We start from the raw sequence: 25,560 nt of genomic DNA, 5'->3' as shown, positions 1-25,560 counted from the left end.
TTGGTGGATTCCATGGCAGGCGAGGGTGACCGAGGAGGAGGAAGAGGGACAAACACGCCAGGCAGATAGAGCTTAATGAGAAGTTTTATTAGGAAGGGGGGGGGGGAGTAAAGAGACAGAGACAGAGAGGACAAGAGAAGAGAGAGACAGGAAAATCCTGTCTGCCCCAGGGGAACAGCAGGAAAGAGAGAGGGAAAGACAGTGTAAGTGTGTGGAGGTCTTTCTTTTAAAGGGGTCCTTTGCACCTGGGCTGACCAGGGTGAAAAGTTTCTACACCCGGATAGAATCAAACTAAGTCAAACCAAATTAGAAAAAAGCCCACGTTTAATGGATACAGTGTTCCTGGATACCTTCCAGCCCCCCCAGAGAAGAGACAGGAAAGGGAAAAACCACGAGTCTGTTCTCCGGGGGCAGTTTAAATATCCTGGGTTGAACCTCCACCATAAGCCAGGATACTGCCTGAGCGCGTTCTGCCAGGTGACAGAATCCTAACAGACAGCCTGCACCTGAACACCAGACTGCAGAGGGACATGGGGGAAAAGGACAGCTTGCACACCAGCAAGGCTGCGAGGCACACTTAGGTGTATTTAAAATTGTTTCATTTGATCCTGGGGTTTTCTAAGTCACTGCTCAAAGGCTATGATTTACTCGAAGGCTTTAAAGATTAACTAACTTAAGGCATGAAGCACGGAGCTGGTTCACTTCTTTCTCTTTCTTTAAAGGGTGAAATTACCAAAGGCTGTGCGCTTTGCTTTTAGATGGAGGCAAGATGGCTCAGAGTCAAACTCCAGGTGACAAATTTTCTGTCCTCAAGTAAGCAGAACTTGCTTGGTTTTGAGTTGTTTGAGTTGTCTTTAAGAAAAGCAGGCATCATCTCTATAGGCAACTTGATTTTATTGGTTATGTTGAAGTTTCTTGACACTCAGTCAGCAGGAAGGCAGCCTGGGTCCCAGGGTGAGGGGCTTCCTCCCTTCCTCATGCCCCTTAATTTTCCACCTTTCTGTCTTGAGTTAGCATCTGAAATTCAGGATTGTAGGTTAGAATTTGAATGGACCCAGCAGGCAGTGGCTGGAAGCGGCCCCTCTGGTCCTGACCAGGACAGATTGACAGCCAGGGGGTGTCCGGCTTGGTTAGCTTCTCTGCCTTGGCTTGTCCTAGCTGGGCCTCCTAGGAGGAAAGAAGGAAAGTGTCCAGGGAACACCCTTTTCTATGCCAACTTCCCGCCCCCTGACTCCCCACCCCCCTGACTCCCCGCCCCCACCGACTCCCCACCCACCCTGACTCCCCGCCCCCACCGACTCCCCGCCCCCACTGACTCCTCACCCCACCGACCCCCGCCCCCACTGACTCCCGCCCCCCTGACTCCCCACCCCTACGCCAACTCCCTGCCTCCCTGCTCCTGAAAGATGCATAGCGGCTGAAAATTTCATCAAAACACTGGCCTCTGGTCACAGGAGTGAGGAGCCCAGGGGTCCAGGCATCCTGCTGTTGATCAGGTCCAGGATGCTGCAGGACGGGGTAAGGTGGTGTGGGGAGTTGGGGTTGCTCCTAGTGTGCATGCTGGGGGGAGGGGCAGAGAATAGCAGCACCAGCTTCCTGGGTGGAAGGGCAATGCAGATGGCGATATGGGTACCGGATGTAGTGGGCACAGGAGGTGGGACATGCAGGGTTCCAGGCCTGTGACTACCAGGGCTCCAAATCACAGGTTCCCTCCCCACCCTGAAGCTTTGGTGTATTTAAGAGCCAGATCATTCACTAAGATGACTTTAGGATAGGTGGTATGTGGGGACATGCCCCCACTGTGAGAACAAAGCTCCCTTGTCTGAGCTGATTTGAAGACACTCAGCTAGTCCTCCAGGTGTGCCTGCTGTGGGCAGGAAGTATGCTTTTAGGTCTCACCAACAAAAACAGCAAGTCCAATCTGATGGGAAAACCATTCAGAGAAGCACAAACAGGTCGCCTTCTTTGGGCAGGTTGTTCTGTGACCAGAGCACAGTGAGTGCTTATGTGTGTGAGTGTGTATGTATGCGTGTGTGTGTGTGTGTGTGTGTGTGTGTAGTGTAAGTACAGTGTCCTGTGCCCTCTGGATTGCTCAGTCACCTCCACAAGTCTGGAGGGAGGAATACCTAGAGAAAGGCTGAGGATAGGACAATTGACCGGGGCAGGGCAGTTGACAGAGCCAGGGCTGTGGTCAGGGACTAGTCTTGGGAAGTTGACGACTGAGGCTGGGTACTGCTAAACGTGTTGAGGCCATGAGGACCAAAGGAAGAACATCACGCAGCTGTGTGGAGGGGTGGACCATGGAGGTGGGAGGATCAAAAACCTGGAGTGTATATCGGCTACCTCCAACACAATGGTCCAAGCACTCCTTTGAAAGACTAGCAAACTGGGCGGATGCTGTGGGCTGAGCTGGACTGGGATGTATTACACTGTGCTGGACCTTCCACAGCTTGGGACCAGGCTTACTGTGTGCAGAGGCTACGTGTGAGGACAGGCCAGCTGGAAGGAACTGTCCTGGATAGCAGACAGGGACCTTGTGGGTGCAGGTGAGGGAGATATCTCCAAAAGGACATGAGGCCACAGGACACGTGTAGGGAGCCAGTGGTGTCAAACTGGCCACTCCCAATGCCCAGCCAGCAGCTTTCAAGAGTGACTCTAGAGGGCACAGTGTGGCAGGAGGGGGTGGCTATAGACAGAGGGGTGGCACTTGGAGCTGTAAGGGGAACTCAGGAAGGGCTCAGGAGTCACTCTGACTGGGGTGTGAAGGGTGAACAGGAGTTTGCCATGTGATCAGTAGGGTGGATTAGGGCCGAGGCCAAGGGCAGCCAGCTGCACCAAGGAAGTAGAGGCTCCTGTGGGCGCTCCTGAGCCTGCAGCACCACGCAGGCTGCTCTTGCCCAAGCAGCCCAGGGATTAAACTGACTTTGTTGGGATTACAGTTGCCAATCAAGTTCAAGTACATTTTTAAGAGCTTAATTTGCGGCCCTAGGTTTCAAATAAAATCATCAAGTCCAGTCGATTAAACTCATTAAGGCGGGCAGCCTGGCTGGCGTTTATGCCACCATCAGATTCGGAGAATTAATTAGTGGCTGTTATCCTTTGTCGGGATTAGTGGTGCTGGCCTCAAGGCCCAGGGTGTCTGTAGAAGGCAAGCTGTAATCTCTTTAGTGGGCCTCCACAGATCGGTGGCTGTGGGGCAAGAAGACCATGTGATGCCCTGATTCCACGGATGGGAGCGCGGCCTCAGGAGCATGGATATGTGCAGGCTCTGCCAGCAGGCTGGGCTGACTTGAGAGCACCGAGGTTGCAGGTCCTTCACCCCAGCCCTGACCTTACCCATTGCCCCATGCAACCAGGGGAGGGAGTCTGTGTCTCTTCCCCTCTTAGACTGCATAGCATCCCCCAAGTCGGCGGGGCCCAGGGCTCCAGTTTCTTGAGTGGAAAACTGTCATGTGCCTGTGGTGCCACTGAACTGGCTGTTGTTACTTGCAGTCCTCAGCATGGTTCCAGGAGCAACTTTTGCACACTAGAAATCAAGTCACAGCACAGCTTCCTCACTGACGCAGTGTGCTGAGGCACATTCACTTTCTAACTGAGAATGGATGAAGGAGAGAGAGAGACAAGTGGCCCTGTCACTCATATGCAGAAGAGCACCTGAGATAGGAAATTTGAGCTCTGTCTACAATTTGTCCCTAGTTCTTCTGTCCAAAGAAGTTCTCTTTCTCCCTTGCTGACTCATGCATGCCAGAAGTATCCTGCCTCAGGGACTTTGCATGTGCTGGTTCCCCTGGCCCCAGGTGCCAGACCCTTTCTATTCCTGAAGGTCTCAGTGTCAATATTTTGTCTTCAGGGAGGCCTTCTTGCTCCATCCAAGTATGTTCTCAAAAAGGACCATAAAATAGAAAGATCACATAAGCCATGTAGGTAATTTAAAAACTTACACTAGTCCCATTAATGAGAAATTAAATTTAGTTAATATTCTAGTTTCCTTTCTGTTATGATGAAGCACTCTGACCAAAAGCAACCTGAAGAGGAAAGGATTTGACTTACACTTCCAGGTCACAGTCTGACCTTCGCAACTGAAGGAAATTGGAGCAGCCATTCAAGGCAGAAGATGGAGGCAGGAACCATGGAGGGACACTGCTTGCTGGTTTGTTCTTAGGCTCATGTTTAGCTAGTTTTCTTATACAGCCCAGGATCACCTGCCTAGGAATGGTGCTGCCCACAGTGGGCTTGACCCGGCCCCATCAGTAATGAAGACAATCCCTTCAGACACACTGACAAACCCATCTAATAGAGATAACTACTCAACTGAGACATTTTCTTGGGTGATACAATATGACAGTTAATGCTAATTGGGATAGTTTATGTGTATGTTAAATATTTAGCTATATTTATCTAATTCACTTTAACCCAACATGTCAAAAACATTTACCATCCCATAGGTAACCAGTGTAAAAATATCAGCGAATGGTTCTCATACTCTTGTGTTGTGCTAAGGCTCTGAAATCTGATGAGTTTTATACTTTTGGCTGTGTCAATTCCAAAGCTCAATTTTTATCAGAAGCACTTGATCTGCATTTAGATTTGATGGAGTTTACGTCGAAAGAGATTTACATACCCAAGTAGTTCTAAAATATCTGAACTGATTTGAGTTTCCATTTTTTAATTTAAATTACTTAAAATTCAATAAAGTATAAAAGCCTCGGGTCCTCATCTCACGGGAACCCAGTGTTTACAATCAGCCAGGGAAGAGCAGCCCATCTTGCAGAAGGTTCTGTGGGGCTCTGGAATATTCCCTGACTTTTCTAGGCAGTCCTTGCTGCTGTCTGCCCAGAACGCCTGCGTCTGCTCACTGTGTCTCTCCTCCTGCTTCCTCTGGACCAGTGGCTTCTCCCGAGGTGGGACCCACAGGGAGGGGGTCTGGAAGCAGAATGGAGGACAGGGTGGGGCTGAGGGTAAATGCCGAGGTGAGTGATGATAGCAGAGCCTCCCTGAGGCTGTGGTGAGGAGGGTGCACCTGCAGTGTCTGGAGAGCGTGGTCCCCGCTGGTGTGGGGTGCAGATTTAGTGGGACAGGCTTGGAGACAGGAAGCACTATGGCTCCCAGATCAAAGCAGGGACGTACCTGGCCTCACTGGAACCGGGGCCTTGGGATGGCAATGGCGTTCTCCCTGTCCTTGCTCTGAAACCTCTACTCCGGTTCTAGTCCCGACAGCCCATTCATGTTGTGATTGCCCTGGGCTGGCCTTCCTCACCCTCCTGCACCTTCTCTCCAGTGGCCACACGTGGGAGTACCTTGTTTGCCCATCACAGATTGAGGAAAATCTGGTGACTGACCAGGCTGGGGCACAGCTATCCATGGGCTCAGGGAAGAGGAGGCCCCCAGGAAACTTCACTGCCTGGAAGTGAGTGGATATGAAAAACCAACAGTCACCATGTATGGCGGGCATGGAGAAGACCATGGGTCCCAGGACTAGTACTCTGCCAACTGAAGTGCTCCTGAAGTCTGCAGCTAGGACACTTTTCTTCTGTGGGGTAGGGTATAGGGACTCGGCCCAGTAGGAAGTGTCTGCCCTGCTTTCTTACTGTGAGTCACCAGAACACATATTGTGGCTGCAGAGGTTGTCTGGGAAATGGTCAGGGACACCCCACTTGTTCCCAAGTGTGGTAGTTTGAATGTAATTGGCTCCCATAATCTCATAGGGAGTGGTATTAGTAGGAGGTGTGGCCTTGATGGAGTAGGTAGGGTCTTGTTGGAGGAAGTGTGTCACTGTGGGGGTGGGCCTTGAGGTCACATATATGTTCAAGCCACAAACAGTGAGTCAGTCCACTTCCTTTTGCCTGCAAGATGTAGGATTCGTAGCAACTTCTCCAGTAGCATGTCTGCCTGCACGCCACCATATCCCGCCATGATCACAATGAACTGAACCTCTGAACGGTAAATACCACCCAATTGATTATTTTCCTTTATAAGAGATGCTGTGGTCATGGTGTTTCTTCACAGCAATAGAAACCCTAAGACACCAGGGAAGAAATGAGACAGGCATTCAAGGCATGGGAACCTGATTAGGAAGGGTGAGACTAAGAGGAGGGAGACGAAAATGAGGGGGGGACTCTCAGCCATAGTCCTTAGTCTAGCCTGAGGCTGGTGGCCCTGGAGCACCTTAGATCCATGCTGGTCAGTAGCGGTGTCCTGGGCTCTGTGCTATGTGTCTCCAGCATGGTGTCCAGATGGAAATTTGAGCCTGGGTGGGATCTAGCTTCCAGCTTGTGTGAAATGGTACTAAACAGTATCTTACTTCTCAGGCAACAGAGGAACTCTGGGATGGTGAGGGTGGAATCTCTGGGTGCTGGATCTGAGCTGTGTTCAACTAAGTGAAGCCCCTGTGTGTAGATATGGCCTGCTGATCTCTGTGAGGCCAGTTTCAGGGCCTCTGTGAGCACCTGTTCTGCCTAATGCCTCTGTGGGGCATCTGTCCTGGGTGGGTATGCAAGGGCATTTAAGGAATGCTTTTCTCCTTCCTCCTTCCTTCTTTCCTTCCTTCCTTCCTCCCCCTCCCTCCCTTCCTCCCTCCCTTCCTCCCTCCCTTCCTCTCACTCCCTCCCTTTCTAGGAGTCTTTCTCTGGGGTTCTGTCCTCTTGATGTATCAGCAGCTTCTCCTGTGGACATGACCTGGAAATTCTCATTCTGTTTCCTTAGCAACTGGGAGGCAGCTGCTGCCCTCCATCAGCTGGATCTCTGATCCAAAACTTCTCTGTGTCCTTTCTTCAAGGCCCCATCAGCCCCTCCTGTGTCCTATGGCAGTCTCAGGCCCTGTGTATCTGTCGGTCTTATAGGTGGCTCTGATGTGGCTTTCCAGAACAGAGTCTAGATAGGGGTGTGTGGACCTTAGACGCAGGCTGGGCTGGAGTGGGAAAGGGTTAGTGTCACCATCCAAAGTGGTCTGTCTGTTGTGGTCCAGGACCAGGAACAGTCCCAGTGTGTGTCCACTGATGTGACATGAGCTGGGGCACTGGAGCAGGTATCATTCAGGTTGGGAAAGACTAATGTGGCCTTGCCTTCAGCTGACCCCGTGGCTCTCATGGTCTCTGAAGCCCAGTAGGTCTGTATACCCCAGATGGGCCCTGTGTCCACTGTAGAGGGAGGGATAAATCTGGCCTTGCTTCCTTTGGAGGATGAAGAGTAAGCTCTTCCAGGAGGCGAGTGGAGAGCCAGTGTGCCCTGAGTGTTCTGGAGAGGTGGGACATGGGTATCCCAGTGACTTTGATAGCCTGAGCATTACAGGAAGCACCACCAAGGAAGGGGATGGAGACCATGGCTTCCTAGGGCTCAGGGTGATAGGAAGTTCCCAGGTATATTGAGGTCCATCCAGGAACCTGGCAACTAAATGCAAAAGAACACGGGGATATGCCTAAGATACCCCCACCCATTCACTGAATAATGTGCTGTCCTGGCTGCAGAGCACTGACACTCCATCCTGCTCTCCCTAGGTGTGTATATTGATGGGACAACCTGGCCATATATCCAGGTCCTGAGGGATAGCCTGGGACTCTTGTGGCCACCTGCAGCTGGGTTGCCTTCTGCCCTCTCCTGCCACAGGCCTGGGGCCACATTTTCTGTGTGACCTCTCTGTTCCATCCCAGTAACTCTGGCGGATGCACCATCAGTGCCTGCACTGGGTGGTGTTTAGCTGCTTTTAACCTGAGTTGACAGCTCACATCTTCCAAAATGTGCTGTGCTGCGCTCCTTCATATGACCCTTCCTTGACACCAAAACACAGCCCTTGGGTATGTGTGGCCTGCATAGGGTGGAGCTTAGCACCGCTATCTCCCAGAGTCTACTGTGGGTGGTGGCTTCTGGGTGGCGCTCTGCTTACTGATGAGGCCTGAAGACAGTGTGTATGACAAGATGAAGACAGGGAACTGGCATGACTGTTTGGTAGGGACTCTGTGATCACACCCAGGACCCAGCAAGGCCATACCTGGGGATCAGTCACATGGCAATGGTTTTCTGGAACCAGAGTGGAGGCCTGTAAAGGACCAATTATACCCCAGGAAGCTGTTCACAAGCTTATCTCCAAACGACATGTGCTATGTAACTGTTCTGAGAGATTGTCTCAACTGAAGCTATGCAGGAATGGAGAGTGGGCTCTCCAAAGCAGGAATACCGGGGTACCCTCTAGATGAGGAGCAGCTAAGTACCTCTGTATGTGTCCTTGATGCAACTATCGTTCCTCTGCCTAGAACTGCCATGAGGTGTGGATGGGGTGTGGGCAGGGCAGAGCATCCCAGGAAATGACATGTTTGAGACAGGGTTTCTTTTTGTAACAGCCCTGGCTGTCTTGGAACTCATTTTATAGACCAGGCTGGTCTCAGACTCACAGAGATCTGCCTGCCTCTGCCTCTCGAGTGCTGAGGTTAAAGGTGTGTGCTACCACCAGCTGGCCAAGAGTGATTTTAAGCACTCTTCTGATTATTTGCCCTCTCCTGTCCTGGGTGCTGAGGGGTGAGTCACACAGACACCACTACGTCCTTGAAGCATGCTGAGTGCCTGGTACCATCAAAGCTACTGACTCCAGGAAACTGGCACATGGTCCTGGGGGAGCTTGATCCAGGCACTCAGGGATGCTAGGCTGGCAGGCAGCTCTATCCCACTTAGACCCTGTATCCTTAAGCCCACCTCCTACTCTCTCTCTTTCCATGGCCCCACCTCAGAACCTCCAGAGCCTCTTTTCCTATGGTCTGGGTCTCTGCCCTGGCTAGAAAATCCTGTCACCTGCTGCTGGAGACACAGCAGAACAGGGGCTGTGATGATCTTCGCTGAGGGAGTGGTTAGGCTAGGGACAGCCAATCAGTTGCTCAGAAGGCTGGGGCCTTGAGTGGAGGCTCACATCTTGCAGGTCCCTGCTTTTCACCCATTACCAGGAGGTCTGCGACTCTGATTGGCACTGGGCACTGATAAAGAGGTGGTTGGCAGCTGGGTTGAGCCTCAAGATATTTGGAAACCTGGGACCAGCTACATTATTTTTTGTGTAGGTTGAGGCAGATAGAAACTCATCCAGAATGGAGAGCAGAGATGAAGGACCTATCCTCCATGTGAGAAGGTTTTGGCCCTCACACACATTTGAGTGGGAGACTTCTATGCAATGTGAACCTGGTGATTTCTAGGATTCTTGGCGAAACTCCCAGCCCAGTGTTTTACAGCTAAAAGCCCCAAGTTCCATCGTTAGCCTCATGAGCCATGGGTGGCAGTGGCTGAGAAAGAGTTCCTTGTGAGTGATATTTCATCAAAACTTTGCACAGAGCATCAGGGACCGAGTTCGTGGCCAGGGCATAGCTCACGCCAAGGCCCTGAGGCCACAGTGTGTGTAGAATGAGCTGACTAGACATCTGCTACTGAAGGCTGCTTTTCTCAGAACTCAATGGAGACTCAAGCCTTATAGCATCTGAGGCTGGCTGCCTGGGCCACATTTTTTATAGTGACAAGGACAGGACACAGGCCAGCAGTTAATTAAGTAACAATGGGCCTGCTCTCTCCAGCTAGGGGGCAGGGGAAGAGCTGAGGCTATGCAAGCCATCCTGAATCAGGGGCCTGCCGTACACCACAGCTCCTGCCTCCCTGACTGTCCTGGGATGAGGCCAAGGGACTCAGGTCTCTTCATTTCATGTGTGACCCCAGCCCTGCCTATCCTCCTCTGGTGTGGTCACCTCCTGAACCTCTGATACAAAAGCCACTAAGGTCAAAGGCCAGGTGAGCCCTTGCTGCACCTTAGCTCTGGGTGGAGTGGAGAGCAGAGCATCCTGTTTCTGAAGGTTGGATGAAGTCTGACCTGCCATCCCTGGGAAATGGACGAGCTGCCTAGCTGACCAGGTCTCCTGCTGCCCCTGGGGCTGATCATCAGTGTATGTGGACACGGCCTCCTCCTGGCCTTGCCCAGTTCTGTGGCAGAGATGGTGCCTACTGACCCTGCTCTGCAGCTCTGGCCTGACTCAGATGTGGCTCCTGCTGCAGAGCACTCGCTGGGACAGTCTCATATCCAGTGGTACAAGAGCAGAGCAAGTCCCTCTTTCCAGACCCCTCCTGTGGCATCCACTTCCTGATAACACTGAAACCCTCTGCAGCTCTGACATGCACCTGGGAAATGATGATGTAGAAGCCAGTGCAGTTGGAGGGTAGGGGCATCTGCTATACCCAGTACTATGCCTGCTCGGTCCTTATGGGAAACTTGTGTTTCCCCTTTAAGAGGACCAGCTCAGTCAGTGGAAAGCAGACAGCAGTAGCCTACACCCAGGTATTCATGGATCAATTGTATGCAAATATATGCACCTGTTGGGAGGGAGGTGGGTTATCTCCAGAAACAGGAAGCAGCTCATCAAAGGCCCAGAATCCCAGCCTGGGCTCCAAGAATCTCAGAGGAGCAGCAGAGGGGGAAGGGTTCAATGATGGAGCTCTCCTGACAGGTGGAACTCTGGGTCCTGGGAACACTGGGAGCCAGAGTGGCCAGCTGCTGAGTCCTCCACACAAGGCGGACATAGAAGGACAAAAGGAGCAGCTGTGTAGCAGCCTCTGTTATCTTGTGTCAGTTCATAGTGAAGGGAAATAGTTTATACATATTTAATAAAACTCGAAAAGTAATTCTACTTGCATCTTCATAGGATTCGTGACAACATAGCTGGAGAGATGGCTTAGTTGTGAGAAGGCTTGCTGCTCTTGCAGAGGACCTGAGGTGAGTTTCCAGCACCCACACCGTAGTTCAACAAGTATCTGGACTCCAGTTATTAAGGATTTGGTGCCTCTTCTGGCATCTGTTGTTAAATAGGCACCTGAGTCATTTTTCCCAGGCTCGAGACCTAATACCTATAGGTACCCACATACATGTGTGTATGCACAGACATATGAATAAAAACAAAGTGACTCTTAGAAATCACCATTAAAAAATGTACCAGCCAAGCTGGCTGTGGTAGTATACCTGTAACCCCAGCCGTGGGCGTTTGAAGCCTGGTTTGTAGTAATGAGTAACTGTCTCTAATAGCAAAGGAGGACAAAAGGACTGGGGGACGGCTCAACAGGCACAAGAATGTGAGTTCAATCCCCAGAACCTATGTTTAAAAAATGAAGCAAAATCAAAAGCTGGAGATGGTAGTATGTGTCTGTAGTCTCAGTGCTGGGCTCGGAGAACTCCAGACCAATGAGAAACCGAGTCTCGCAAAAACGAGGTAGATTGCTCCTGAGGAACAATACCCAAGGCTGACCTTTGACCTCTTCACAGGTCCACCTGCACATAAAGCAACAGGCATACACAATCATACACACACAAACACACATGCACAAGCACATACACACATACACACAATCATATACATACTCAAGTTCACACAAACACAATCACACACACAATCATATACATACTCAAGTAGACACATACATACACACAATCATATTACAATCATATACATACAATCATTTACACACCTACCCACAATCATATACACACACAAGTACACCCCCACACCCCCACACGTAACAGTCAGAATATTTAATGTCAATGTGGGTGTCTCTCATGACCTTCCCCTTGGGTAGTGCTTGTGTAGGTAATCACATGCGAATGAAGTGCCTGTGGGGACCCCGCCCTCCTGCATGAAGGGGTGTGTGTTCTCTCTGCTGGTGCATGAGGAGACCAGGAAGTCCAAGGCTGGGGGACTGTCTCTGCCTCATCCCACACTATAATGAGGCAGAAGCAGCTCATGACAAACCAGTGCACAGGAGCCAGCTGTGTTAAAAGCCAGAGTCCCATCCCTTTCTGTCCTTAGCACCTTCCACTAGGCTCCACCCTTTGCACTGTTGCCCTGGCAACTACATCTCAAACTGAGAAGACAGAATGAGGTCATCTCGGAGTAAACTCAGTCTGGGGGCCTTGGGCAACAGCACTGAGGGTGAGTGTCAGCTTGCCTCCTGTCTGTCTGTTGATGGGTGACAATCACTATGTCCTCCAGGCTATTGGGAGGATGGGAAGAGAGTTCTTCTTCTGTGTGTACGCTCACCATGTGTCCTTGGAGCCCGGAAGAGGGGGTTAGATCCCCTGGAACTGGACTTACAGATAGCTATATAGGTGCTGGGAATCAAACCAGGGTCCTCTACAAGAGCAGACAGTGGTGCTCTTAACCACTGAGCCACTTCTCCAGCCCATGGAATAAGATTTTTTTCATCATGGAGGTTGCAGGATAACGAGACAAACACACAATTGCTCTCCAATTATGAAGGAAAAGATGAAGGTGGGAAACGGCAGTATGGAAATCGCCCAGCGTAAGGGCCAGTGAGGGCCTACTTCCTCTGAGCCGTCTCTGAGGCACTCACAAGCATACCGTCCACAGCTGGGGCGGGGTCTCATTTCTTCACTTCTCTGGGGGCTTGGGTGGGCAGAGGCTCTTTGTGTCTGTGGAGGGAGTGATGCCAAGCTTTTAATGAAGTGACAGCTATTGGTCCTTCTGAAGAAAATGTGCACGTTGGTGGGAGCCAGTCACCTGGTGGTGACCTCTGCACCTTTCACCCCTGCCTTTTGAGAGCCAGAGAGATGCCTGTGGGGACCCCACCCTCCTGCACAGGTTGACCCAGCCCATACCTTTGAGGAGGCCACTGTGTTCCCAAGAGATGGACCACACGGGGCAGCGGGTGGGGAGCCCTGGCCAGCCTGGCCTCAGCCTTGGTTGGTGTCTTTGATCCTGGGTCCTGGCTCAGTTCTCTCCCACCACCTGCCCGTGAAGACAGGCATCTCATTATGTTCCACCTGGACTGGTGTTCACTTTGCAGCGGGAAAGGGGACTCTTCCCAGAGGGGGGTTGAAATGATGAGCAGGTAAGAGCCGGCGCCAGGTCCCAATTCATCTTTTGATTTCAGCAGGAAGCCTGCCTCGTCTCACCTCGCCTCACAGGCCTCACACGTGGCAAGGCTGGGGTCTCCGTGGAACGAGCTCTTCTCAGACATCAGGAGCAGCAGGGGCTTGGCTCAAAGGAAGGCAAGCAGTGGATGCTGCCACCCAGGCGGGCCAGTGTGCCGGCTGGTGGGGGTGGGGGTGGATGTTGAGGACTAACGTCTAAATAGGAACAATGGTTCAGCAGTGGTGATGCTGACAGACTGTGCGGACCGAAAGAAAGGACTTGCAGACTGTATCCACTAGTGACCTCCAGCTAGCTCCTCTGACCTCTGGAGTGAGTTGTGTGTAGGATATAGCCAGCCCCTGGGTCTGAACACTTATCACAGGACCTTGAGTTGAATAGAAGGGGCTCTGTTCTAGCCTGAACTGAACTGCTGGGGTCTAAGATGACTTGATATAGCCTTATCTGGTTTGGGCTGGTCTAGTCTGGTCTAGGTCTAGTCTGTATTCTTTTAAGCCTCTCTGGTCTTGTCTATTCTGGTCTAACATCTGGGCAGGTCTAAACTTGTCTGGGCTAGTCTATTCTGGTATAGGTTGGCCTAAACTGGCCCAGTTTGGTCTATTCTGGTATTGTTTAAGCTAGTCTAGTCTGGCCTATGGTAGTGTTGTCTAGCCTGGCCTAATCTAGTTTAATCTATTCTTGTGTACTTGGTCTGGTCTGGACTGATCTAAGCTAGTCTGGTCTGATTTGTGCTGGTATGAGCTAGCCTGATCAAGACCGGTCTAAGCCAAACAGTTCTGTTCTGTTTTGGGTTGGTTTATTCTTCTTTGGTCTGGTCTGTACTGATAGAGTCTAGCCTGGTCTATATTGATAGAGTCTGGCCTGGTCTGGTCTGGTCTGAACTGGTGTGGGCTGGTTAATTCTAGTGAGTTCTAGCCTTGTCTGGATTGGCCTAAGTTGACTGGGCTGGCCTAAAGTGTCTGGTCTGTTCTATTCTGGTATAGTTAGTCTAGTCTGAGCTGGTCTGTTCTGGTACAGTCTAGTCTGGACTGGTACAAGTCACTTGCCATTCATTATTTCCTCTGGGAGAAACTGCTGAGCAAAGAGAATCTTAGAAGAAGCAGAAATTATGCCACCAAGCAAAATCTGACAGGGCTGAGACGGGATGACAGGATTGAACATGTGGTGACTGACGGGACTGAGGGCGGGGTGAGATGAAGACCTCAGGGACAATGGAGACTCCGTAGGAGCAGAGTGGCCTGCACGTTGAACTGAGCTCTGTCTTTTCTGCCCAGGACTAATTTTCTGTGCTTCATTGTCACAACAGTTGACTTTCTTAGAGAGAATCACCTGCACTCAACCTTGTGGCACAGGTGGCCTGTCTCCTGTCACCAAGTACAGAGGAACCCATGTCACCTGGTCTTAGCCAAGCAGACTATCCTCCTCCCTTTCAGCCCTGTGGCGATGGGCTTGGATGGTCAGTGGACTTAAGCTGGGTAGTGAGAAAGCCCTGGCGAGAAGTCTCCTCAGGGGTAGGACTGGAGAGCTGGAGAGAGCCACATTGGTCACCACCTGGCAGGGAGCTTCCTGAGGATGCTCAGAACTCTCAGGAAAAGTTGGACGATATTCTTAATATTGAATTTCCAACCAAGCTAGGCCTAAGAGGTTTTGTTTTGTTGTTTTTAATTGTAGGTTGATTTTGTGTTGCTAACTTACTAGAACACCATACTTCCAACAGTCATTCAATTGATTCTATCAAAGATAATTTAAGCACTTTATGTTCAAATTGTTAAATTTCAGTTTTTTTCTTGTCTTATGGCGCTGGCTTGAATTTCCAAGGCCATTAGAAATAGTAATATCAGTAATGTCACAATCTGTAACTCACTTCTGAGTGCAGTGGAGACACTTCCAGTGTGTTAAGAATGATTTTGCTGCTAATTTAAAATAGGTAACTTTCCTCCCATTCTGGAAACGTCTTACTTCATTTTTAACTTGTCAACAGTTTTAATAGGAATAGATATTTTATTTCATAAATACCCTTCACACATCTGTCAAGACTTGGGACTGACAGATCCAGGGACATAGCCTGGTGGCCTGTTTCTGTGAGCTGACAGCATCCTTCTACTTAAAGAGGGTTGCTACCCTCTGTAACGAAGGTTGTGTGTGACTCATAAAGCCTTATGTATCTATCACCCAGACATTCACAGAACAGATGTTCTAACCCTTGGTCTGGAGTGGTTCTCAGACTCTGAACTACCATTGTGATGCTCTTACTGCTTATACTTAGTCACCCTTGAGTTCCTGGAACAGAACAAAATCCTAGTAGAGTGTCATCACTAGAGCAGCTGAGGCAGGGTCCATGCTTCAGCAAGCAACAGTCTCTAACCGTCATCGGAACTCCTGAGCATCCACGTGTTTAGGACAGAAGAACCTGGAAGAACAGGAACACTGCATGATATGTGTGCAAGTGTGTGCCCATCTGTGGGATGTGGTGTGTGCGCGTGCACACGCATGTGTGATTTTGCTGTTGAATAAATGGTGATTATTTTAAACTTCATTGATATTAGTGTCACTGCTCTCACTGGTTTCTTGGGAAGCAGACTGTGTCCAGAGCAGAGCTGGTACACATTTGGTTTGTTTGTTTTTTGTTTTTTGTTTTTACGAGACAGGGTTTCTCTGTTTTGGAGGCTGTCGGTCCAGCCTGGCCTCGAACTCACAGAGATCCGCCTGCCTCTGCCTCCCGAGTGCTGGGATTAAAGGCGTGTGCCACCAACGCCCGGCTCACATTTGGTAAACTGAGTTGTGAATGAACCTCCTTTCCAGCTCTTGTGGCAAGCCCTCGTGTCTGGGCTGGAAAGTTGTAACGAGTCAAGAGGCAGTGTCAAAACCTGAGAACAGGGGCTTAAGAGATGGTTCAGTGACAAAGAAAACTTGCTGATGCTGTTGAGGACCCTGGTTCAATATCCAGCATGCACACAGTGGCTCACAAGCAGTTCCAGGGAATCCCACGCCCTCTTCTGGCCTCTGTGGGCACTGCATGTACATTGTGCACAAACATACAAGGAGGCACTACTCATAAGCATAAAACAAAACAAAAATTTAAAGCCTGAGACAAACAGCAGGATGTGTAAATTCAGAGATGAATGAAAGAGGATATGGTTGAGCATTGGAGACTGTGACCAACCTTTGCCTTGCATGATTCTCTTAGACCTGGATTCCATTCTGTAATTTGACGTTGATAGCATTGTTGGGATATGACCACTCTCTTTTCCTTTGAATTCAACAAAATGTTCAATACAAACATGTCCTCTGTGGCTTTTTTTCCTGTTGGGTCAGCTCAACTGTTGGCAGAGATCATCCAAATTTCTGGAGCCAATATGTCTCCCACACCTTGAAGAGGGAACTCTGCAAGACATACCTTCAGTGTATGGGCAGGCAGCTTGGAGCTCTGCCTTCTTCTTCCCTTCCTTAGTGAGTGCTTGTGGCCTCAGAGGCCTTCCCCAAGCACATCCGACCTGCTGTGCAGACACAGCCCCTCATCCCTGCATTCCCTCCATCCCTCTTACAGACTGCCAGCCTCAGGTGGATTCAGTGTCCCTCCCCCTGTGGACTCCTCCCTCCCAGCTCTCCTTCACTCTCTGGTGAACCTGTTGCTGGTGTCACTGCCCTGTGCAGCCTCATATATCTTCAACAATGGCTGCTGAAAATTTGGGACAAATATTTCCAAAGCACAGGCCCTAGGTAAGTTCTGAGTCAGTTCAAAGAAAGGCAGGTTTGTGATCTATTAGGAAACATCAGGCAGGTCATGCCCGACCTCTCTACTGGTTGCCTAGGCTGTTGGGTTTTGAGGTCTATTGGAGTTGTGGGGGATGGGGAATGGGATGGGACAGATTAAAATGCCACCAAGTTGTGAACTATTCTGGAGTCAGCTTTGTGTGTGTGTGTGTGTGTGTGTGTGTGTGTGTGTGTGTGTGTGTGTGTGCCACTCCCCCCATCGAGGGCTGCCAGCCTTTGGTTAATTTTCAGTGTTCTGAGATGTTGATTCTGACAATCTTTGCCAGGGTGCTCCGTGCTTCTGTGGAGGAGAGAATTTTTGGAGATCCTGACTCAGCTACATTTTAGAGCAAGCTCTGCCTCTTATTTCATGTAATAGTTATCTGGGGCTTTTCTGCACAGGGCTGAGTCTGCCAGCTGGGAGGAGAAGGAGGGAGGTGGTATGGTTCTTAGGTTGGACTCCCCACCACCCCATTTTTCTCTAGGCTTGGAGTCAGGGTAGAAACATGTAGAGAGTGAGATAACTCAGGGGTGGGGTGCCCTATGCACATTCTCTGCACCAGCTCCGGGGAGTGTAGCTGGGCTCTGAGAACCCCCTCCAGCTGGGACCTGCTTGCATGCAGGTTTACAGAGTCTGTGGCTTGATAATTAACTGGCTCAGTTGTCTGTCCCTGCTCTGGAGACCTCCCAGTGCCAGCTCCTGCTTCCCTCTCTCATCCTCATGTCCTGCACAGCTGGGTGGCAGAATAATGACTTTATTAAGCACATCCTGCTCCTGGTTCTCCAAGGACATCGGTCCATTAGGAAGACTAATCTGCCAACAGCAGCCACACTGCTGGTCTAGTGTGTGGAGACCAGGGAGGGGGCCCTGAAAAGATATGGTGGCCTAGACTCAAGCTGCCACCCTGTAGGGTGGTCCAGGCCTCCTGCATGGAGTGAGGTATGTAGGCACTGTCTCCATCAGTCACTTCTTCCCACAGCTGAGGTGGGGCTCTGCCTATATGAGCCTGGAGGGTCTGTCCTGGACATCAGGAAGGGCTGGGTAAGGACTTACGTCAAGGGACTTGCTTCTGAGCTACCCATTGGGTGGAGACAAGGGAGAGGTAGATTTGGGAGGGGGATGTTTACAAATGGATGCCAGACAGAGCCTGGAGGAAAAGTCCCAAGAGACTTGGGTCAGGAAGTAGTTACTCCTTTGTGAGGGTCTTCACTGTTCACCTGAAGCCCTGCTCAGCCAGGACTCCTCTGGCTCCGGGGAAAGACATGGGCTTCGTGCTGGAGTCAGTGGTAGAGATGGCTGGTCTGGCCAGTGTGGAGCCAGGCCAGCCAGGCCTCTCCTTCCCTTTATTGCCTTCATCCTCAGGCAGGCCACCCTTCCTTGATGTCCACAGGCAGCAAGCTGCTCCAACCCAGGGAAGACAGGGTCCTTAGCACCTCATCTGACTCCAAGTTCCCTGCTGACACTTGCCTGCCGCAGTCATGACTCAAACATGCAGGCCAGGAGGGAAGTGTGGACAGGGATAGGAGGGGTCTTTGCCATCAAGTGAAGTGAAATCAGAGTCATGCCTTCCTCCAGAAGTCTGTGTCAGGGTGCTGAGACAGGGTGCTGTGTCAGAGAACTTGTCAGGGTACTGTGGAGTACTATGCCCAGGGTTGTGTTCTCACTGAGCTGTGCCAAGGTGCTGTCTGCAGGATACTGTCCTTAGGATAATGTCCCTTAGGGACATCAGGGGCAGATCCTCAGGGACACTGTCTTCAGTGTGCCATCCCCAGGGTGCTGCCCCCAGGGTGTTATCCCCAAGTGTCTCCTCCCTGTCCCATCCTACTCCCATCACTTCAGCCAAGCCACCAGTGTGAGCTTGGGGTTTTTCATGTTTATGAAGACCTTTATTTTTTTTTACTACAACTCTTTTTGGTGGCCAAGGAAGGTAGTGCTGTCTCTCACATGCCTTGAAATCCCTTGGGCAATGCTTCTTTTTTGTTGTTCAACACAATTTTTAGATTTGCTCATTTAATGTGCTGCATAGTATTTCATTGGATAGACAATTGTTTGAGTTTTTCGTTGAATAAGCAGACAATTTGTATTCCTTGTTTCACTGAGCTGAGCAGCTAGTTTTCTTCTCATTTTTCTCCATAAAAGCTGTTGATGGTTATGGGCATTCTTGTCATTTATGGGCTTAGGAATGACGTCTCCGGGTCATGGGGTAGAGAAATCCCTGCTCTTATGTACATACCTACAGTATAAGAGCCATTCTGTGTTCTAAGTGGCGGACAACTGCCCTGTGAAAGGTAGGCACTCAATAAAGAAGGCTGGAGCAGGAGGATTACAGGTTCAAGGCTAGCCTGGACTACACAGTGTAACCATGCCTCAAAACAAACAAATTAAACAAGCACACACAGGCACCAGCACACACACACACACACACACACACACACACACACACACACACACACACGGCTCTAACAACACAACAACAACAACACCCAAACAAAATGACATCCGTGAGACCTCTGGCTGTGTCTTTAGGTTCCTTTGGGCTAGGAGTCTTTTCCCTCCTGGATCCCACCCCGCCCCCATCTTCTGCTCACTCATTGTTGGGACCCTTATCATTACCCTCTGACTCTTGCTCTTCCCAGGTTCTCAACAACGATCTTTGTGGGGTAGACGTGGCTCTGACAGCTTTCTCAGCTGGCAAGTGTTCATTTTGTCCCGTGTTGTTTGTCTTACTGAGTTTTCCATCTTAGCACGTTCTGCAAGTTCAGTCTCTTCCTCTGTATTCTGTGATTTGCTACCCTTGTCAATGAGTCGTTCACAGCTGAATCACATGGATGCTTCCCATAAGCCTATGCTCTTTCTTTACTGTCTAATCCTGCAATGTGCCAGGCTTTAAAGTGCTTTATGCTCTGGGTTAAAGATTTTCTTTTTATTATTTTCCATGTTGTCCAAAAAGAGTGGCACCAAAAGACTTTCCTTTCTAAAAAGTTCCACTTTTGTCAGGCATGGTAGCTCACACCTTTAATCCCAGCAGAGGCAGATGGACTTCTGTAAGTTCTTGACTAGCTTGGTCTACACAGTAAGTTCCTAGCTGGCTAAGGCTACGTAGTAAAACCCTTTCTCAACAAGCAGGCAGACAGACAGACACTCCAGTTTTCTGTCACACTTGCTGAGAGCTGATGTGACAGTCCCTGCCCTTTGAGTCTGAGCCTGGGTCCCCTCCCTGCCCTGCTCTGTGCCTCCACCCACTTTTTCAGTTGCTGCTGCTGTTTCCGGGGACCCTAAGAGCTGTCGGGATGAGCCCCCACCTTTTCATTCAGGAGCTCAGAACCCTTCTAGCTCGTCTATTCATCCACATAAATTTTAGAATTATCTTGTCATGTTCTCTAACATTCTCTGTTGGGATTTAGTTGAGATTAAATTAAATTTATAGATCAATTTGAGAGAATTGTCAGTTTTATTACGTCAATTCTTCTCACCCGTGAATGTGGTATATCTGGCTAATTTGCTCTGGCCTTCTTTATGTTTTTCAATAAGGTCTTATAATTTTCTGTGCAAAGATTATGCATAACTTTACTATATTTTGCCCTAATCCTGTACATGCATTATTGTATTTTCTGGCATCTTTTTAAAATTAAAAATTCTGATAGCTGCTGTGGGGCATAGGGACACAGTTTCTCTTTGTGCTCTGATCGCTGACCTGTCCTACAACTTGCTCAACTCTTGAATTAATTGCACTAAGTTGTTTATAATTCTATAACTCTCAATGTCAGATCTCATCACATGGTGTGGGTCTTTGTTACTTCTTTTCCAGTATTCACAAACTGGATTTCCTTTTCATGTCTTACTGTACAAGGCAAGACCTTTAGTACTATGCTGAATGGACATGGTGGGAGTGGGGGTCCCTCGTGTGCCTGGTAAAAACTGCAATGGGTCTGACTATGAATTGGGACTTTACAGCAGGTTTTTCTCTTACATTGAACTGCTCTGGTTTTTCCTTCGTTCCTCATTTAGAGTTTCTAGCCAGGCATTGGTGGTACACACCATTAATCTCAGCACTGGGGAGGCAGAGACAGGTGAATGGATCTCTGAGTTCAAGGCCAGTCTGATCTATAGAGTGAGTTCCAGGATAGCCAGGGCTACACAGAGAAACCCTGTCTTGAAAAACAAAAACAAATCAATCAAGCAAACAAACAAACAAACAAAAGCGAACTAGAGTTCCTGCTGTGTGTCACTAAGCCATGATAACTGAGTGTTCCAAATCTGCTCTGACAATTTTGTGCGTGCCCTCTAGATTATTCTGTTGAGATGTGGGGTCCCTGTGTGACACTGAGGCATGCTCGCTTGGCATCTCTGGTTACTCCTAAATTAAAAGCAAGCTAATACTACAGAAGCTGTGCACTGTTAACCATGTCCTAGACACACGGACTGGCCATCACAGTCATGTTGTTGGGTTCTCACACTGGCTGTGGAGACTATGGTCTAACTACCTACAGGTCTGCCAGTCTGGTATCCTAAGCTGGGTATCATAGACACATTGGCCTTTGAACATTGTGGGCCAGAGAACAGCTTTCACATCTGGCAAGGGCTGTCTGTGTGTCCCAAGCCTGCATCACTCCATTTTGTTCCGTATCAAGGTCATGGCTCCTGTTCTCACCACACATGGCCTTCAGGACTTGAGCTCTCTCCCTTCCAAGACCCAGACACTTGCCTCTCTGACCATGCCCCTTACCTCCATTTTTTAAAGTCAATTCTCTGCATTTATTTTATATTTTATTTTATTGGTTTTTCAAGATAGGGTTTCTTTGTGTAGCTCTGACTGTCCTGGAACTTGCTCTGTGGACCAGACTGGCCTCAAACTCAGAGATCTGCCTGCCTCTGTCTCCCAAGTACTGTCATTAAAGGCCTGTGCCACCACCTAGGTCCAATTATCCGCTTTTAAAGAGACACTTGTCTTATTTTATCCTATTTTTGCTTGTCAGCTGCAGGGGGTCTTTGATTATTTAGGGGTTAAACTGGCAGATGAGTCCCAGTATCTCTGAAGGAAGGACTTCTTTCACGTTCCCTCAGGAGGAGTCCTTGACAGATCCCGCAGAGCGATTTACCTGGGTCTGGTCCATCAGATTCAGATGTAACTGCAAAGACTTGCTGAAGCTCTGATAGAATTTCTTTAGCAAACCCTTGGTGTCCACCAGTGATGGAGACTCTATGGTGGGTTGCTTCAAACATAGCTACAATTTGGCCGTGTTTCAACCTTTACACCTGTACCAAAAGTATCGATGCTGGCCCTTATCTTCGAGCCTCATGTCTTGGCTTGTGATGCAGCATTTCCCCTTCCCAGCCCCTGGCTCTGGACTGGATGAGACCTGTCTTGGCTGGTAGAATGTGCTGGCTTCCAGCCTCAGTTCCCCTGTACTCATGCTGTGAGAACCAGCCCTGGCAGGCCAGCATGTGAAACAGACAGCTGGCTCAGTCTACCCTGAGCCCTGTTTCCAATCATGTTGCTAAAAATCCTTCCCTTGGGGAGATCACCTGCCCCTCCTCCTTCAATCCCAAAGACAAACCAAGATGCGATTTCACCAAGGTTCAGAAAAACCAAGGAGTTTGTTAGACTTACTGACAGCCAACGGACGAGGGATTATAGGCAAAGAGCATGAGTGACCTTAAACAGTGACCAGTAGAGGTGATGATTTCCCTATGAGGATAGTGCCCACCCATTGATTCTATCCTGAAGGAACTCTATGCAGATCAAAGATTGCAAACATGGCTATGGCAGGCCTTGCCCTTCTCCATTCCTTCTGTCTTGCTAAACAAACATGGGACTGTATTCCTAAAACTAGCCCCCAAGATCTATTCCCTTATTTGGCCACATCCTCCTCCTAATAATGACTACCAAGGTCCAGCCATCAATGTATTGGACTCCAGAAATCAAAAGTCCCCTTTGATCATAACTACCAATCCCTTGTTATGGAGTGTCTGCCATTCCCCTTTAGTCTCCATGTGTCTACCCCTCCCTCTCTTCTCTGTTTCCCCATCTCTCTCCTTCTCCATCTCCTTTCATTGTCTTGATAATACGGAACTGAAGACAGAGCATATTTTCTGAAGCTTTCTTTAAGTCATGGATTCAGAGCTCTGTAGTTGTATCCAATTCTCTCTTGGATCTGAGCACCCTCCTCAATTTCTCCCTCTCCCTCTCTCATTCTAAATATTGCTTTTCTTCTTTGGTACCTACCCCCAGTTTATTTCCCCAGAGATTCTAACAGTTGTTGTTTGGTTGAAAAAAATTTCCCTTTGACCCACCTAATTAACATGCCCAATCAAAATTGAACACCTTATCCTAATTCGGGGTTTCCCCTTTACTGTTATAAACAGTCATTTGTCTGTGGGACCCATGAGCCTCCTCACCCCCTCCTGTGATGATCTTTACCAAGGGGGCCCAGCCAGGTTACTGAAGATGGGGGCAGTTGGCCTTGGAGGACAGCCCTGTACAAGAGATGACAAGCTGAAGACGGTGAGTGTGCTCAGACAAAGCCATCTGGGAACAGTGGACCTAAAGACCACTTTGGGAGCTGATGCCAGAATCCTGAGCTAAATAACTGGTGATCACACAAGCCAGTGTGCTTTGGGGGTCATACCATACCTAGCAAAAGATGGCATGAAGCTTCAGAGTTTGTCCCCAGTATCTGTTGCATCTTAGTATTACCTGTGGACATGGTCATTCCACACTATACTGAGTTTCATGGTCCCATGTGTTTCTCTGCTCAGCTCCTGGATCACAGATGAGCTGGCCATTGGCATCTCAAGAGCATAGGGAATGCCACCTTTGAAAGCAAGAAAATGCCCAATTTTTAGTTCAGGTCTTGTACTTCATTCTGGACCAAGAAAATAAAGCATCTGGCCTCCTGGGTCTGGGAGGAGTGCTACCGTTAGACCCAGCTCCATGTGAACCATAAGCCGAGAGGAGGATGGAGAAGGATGTTGGTAGTGGACAGTGATAGGCATCATCTTTCTGATTTTTTACTGGTGCAAGCCTCTCTGGCTCAGGTGGGAGGACAGGAGAGACGGGTTTTTATCTCAGGAGAAACAAATACCATGGTGTAGATGTTTGGGGTTCCAGGTTGGGATACTAAGAAACTAGGGACCCAGACCCTGCATATGACTTCACTTGTCCCCAGTACATCCTTGATATGTCCCTTATGGAATCCCTGATGCTCACACACCTGACATCTGCCTTGAATCCCTTTGATGGATTTAATCCCATTTCTAGGGGTAAAGCCATCCTCTTTGAACTGGCCAGACCCTGTATCTGCCTCCTTGCTGGCTGAGCATACCTCCCTGCAGGCTCATCACCCTCCTCACCTGGAGAAGCTCACGGGCAAGGCAGAAGGGCCAGACCTTGAGGCGGTCCCATCCCTAATCTAGTCCTGCCCTGTGCCTACTTTGACTTAGACTTGAATTGTCACTGGTGTGACTTGTCCTGAGTCTGATAACAGCCTACACACTTTGCAAATATGCTAATCTCTTTTTATTGGTGGTTTCACTTTTCACAGTTTCAGTTACCTATGGTCAACTGGGACCTGAAAATATTAAATGGAAAATTACAGAAATAGATTATTTATGAATTTTAAATAAGATGAGATCTTGTATCACCCTGTCCTGCTCAGGCTGTGACTACCCATGTCCGGTGTATGCACTACTCCCTATTAGCCTCTCTGTATCACCTTGGAGATCAGGCTGTCTGTCACAGTGCTTGTCATCAAATGACTATTTATATAGTTACCAATGTCCCCAAAGAACAAGAGGAGTGACACTGGCCATTCAGATGTGCCAAAAGAGCCCTAATGCGTTTTCTTAACTGGTAAGGTGAGATTCTTAATGAAGAAAAATGTCACACACCAAGGCTGCTAAGATCTAAGGATGAATGGAGTTTCCAGTCCTGGGATTCTAAGAAAGGAAAAAGAAATATGGGTCATCTCTGCTGTGCCTCTGCAAACTACAAAAAGTTATAGCCATAGTGTAGAGTGTATAGCTAAGGTGAGAAGGCAGCAATTATAAAATAGACTACACTCATGGCTCCAGACATTCACCGCAAGTTTGGAAGGGTATTCTGGGATGTGACCCCTGTGGTTTGGGGGGCCTGCCGCATCACCCCAATGTCACCCTCACACCTCCTCTTTGATCAGGGTTGGGTGAGGAAATGGAGTGGCCAATGAAAGTCACACAGCGAGAAGAGCAAACATGAGCAGGCCTTCAGCCTGTACTCGCTTTGTAATGTCCGATGAGGTGAGCGGCTATGGCCACAGGACCGAGCATCTCCCACATGATGCTCCTGTCCTGGGGCCACAGAAGTGAAAATGGCGGGTACAGGTCTCACCATCTGAGGGCTGGCAGCCTAGGCAGGGAGACGGCCAGTCACCCAACAGCTGGGCAGGATGAAGCTGTGTGAACGGCAAGCAGTAAAGCTCTCCAGAGTCCTATGTGACTGCAGGGTGGAAACACGGGTGGGCTAGCCTGGGCAGACTGTTGGAGCTGGCAGCTCAGCTGAGAAGGTCAGAAGGAGGGGATTTGGGAAGGGAGACCCTGAAGGCCATGTGGCTGGAGCATGGACTGCAGACAAGAAAGAGCCAAAGCTTTTGAAGAAGGCCAGGATGTAGCACAGAAATAGTGGTGTCTGCGGCTGTTTTGAAAGGATCTCGTCAGGGCTTTACCAGGTTTGGTCCCATGTCCTGGTCAGTTCTCCCCGCTTCACCATTCAGCCCTCACCCTCCAGCCCCTCCCTCCATCCTCCATCCTTGTGTCTGTGCAGTGTGGGGACCACCACTGCATCCCACAACTCTGACTTGTCCTGGGGGTTGATGCTGCTGCATCCCAAGGTCCTGGGTCTCCATGCATTTTCAGCAGTCTAGTCCCGATCGG

General features: G+C 49.5%; 1 long non-coding RNA gene across 1 annotated transcript in view; it reads right to left on the bottom strand.

Annotated features, from left to right (window-relative positions):
* Positions 1 to 877: 877 nt before the first annotated feature.
* Positions 878 to 25,560, bottom strand: part of LOC121137205 — a 47,666-nt gene continuing 22,983 nt past the window's right edge. Inside the window, exon 2 of the long non-coding RNA XR_005874436.1 lies at positions 878 to 1,167. This is a non-coding gene — a long non-coding RNA (uncharacterized LOC121137205). The remainder of the gene's footprint in view (positions 1,168 to 25,560) is intronic.

The sequence above is a fragment of the Mesocricetus auratus genome, unplaced genomic scaffold (assembly GCF_017639785.1).
Source record: "Mesocricetus auratus isolate SY011 unplaced genomic scaffold, BCM_Maur_2.0 Super-Scaffold_100676, whole genome shotgun sequence".
NCBI lineage: Eukaryota > Metazoa > Chordata > Mammalia > Rodentia > Cricetidae > Mesocricetus > Mesocricetus auratus.
The sequence above is the reverse complement of the archived record's forward strand: the minus strand, read 5'-3'. Positions and strand labels throughout refer to the sequence as shown.